At 39.2% G+C, this 1,126-nt stretch overlaps 1 protein-coding gene across 1 annotated transcript in view; it reads left to right on the top strand.

Annotated features, from left to right (window-relative positions):
- Positions 1 to 1,126, top strand: part of Cep350 (centrosomal protein 350) — a gene marked incomplete in the record, with an annotated part of 74,252 nt that overhangs the window by 67,164 nt on the left and 5,962 nt on the right.

Below are 1,126 nucleotides of genomic sequence, written 5' to 3' on the forward strand. Positions count from 1 at the left end.
GGGAATCGAACCCGGGTCCTCTGCAAGAGCAGTCAGTGCTCTTAACCACTGAGCCATCTCTGCAGCCCCTCAAACAGAACTTTTAAAAATCAAACACAATACAGTCCAAAGAGGAGTTACTAGTTTGATACTTATGTGCGGAGGAACAGATACTAGGAAAATAATTAAAAGTTAAAAGTTGGGGCTGGAGAGATGGCTCAGTAGTTAAGGGCACTGACTGCTCTTGCAGAGGACCCAGATTCGATTCCCAGCACCCACATGGTGGCTACGAACTGTCCTTAACTCCAGTTCCAGGGGGTTCCGAAGCCCTCTTCTGACCTCTGGGGCATTGCACAACATGTGTGCGCTCACATACATGCAGGCAATACACTCATACACATTTTTTAAAAAAATTAAAAGTCTTAGCTTTCCTTAAAAGGGAAAAATTTTTATATGTACTGTTTTAAAAAAACACTGCAATTCATCACATACAGCAGTCTTAAATCTAAACTAAGATGCTTTAGGCAGTGTTTGATTGTGTGGTGGGCATGTCCTCATACACAGTGCAAAGTACACGTGTTGTGTATTCAGAACCAAGACTGCAGTGATGTCATGTGATGTAACACCAGCGAGTGCTACCAGAAACACCTTGGATTCATTATTGTATTTGATTTTTAATTAACTTTTAAGCATCACACATTCAAAATTCTACTGTTGCCATTTTTTGTGACATTATGGAGTTACAACTCACAGTTCAAGAAACTATATGCTAGTCTACCAACCTGCTACCCTTTTGGGGGGAAAAGTTATTCTTAGTCTGATTTTTAAATCTAAATTAATTAGTCTGTATACTTTATATAGAGATACATCTGCAGAGATGTCTTATAACAGAATGTAATAGATTGAAGACTAGAGAGAAATAATAGATTTGTAGACTATGAGATCTTGCAATTATTGTAGTACCATCTTGGTTCTAATTGACTAAGCAAAATTATTCCTGTTTTGTTTCTCTCTCTCTCTCTCTCTCTCTCTCTCTCTCTCTCTGAATATATGTATCCATGTTTGCATTGTGGGGATTCATGTGTCATGTTTGCTTGCTACTTTATTTACTGAGGCCGAGCCTCCAGCTGAACTGGAGCTCTCTGAC

Source organism: Nannospalax galili, unplaced genomic scaffold (genome assembly GCF_000622305.1).
Source record: "Nannospalax galili isolate Female #2095 unplaced genomic scaffold, S.galili_v1.0 scaffold294, whole genome shotgun sequence".
Classification (NCBI taxonomy): Eukaryota; Metazoa; Chordata; class Mammalia; order Rodentia; family Spalacidae; genus Nannospalax; species Nannospalax galili.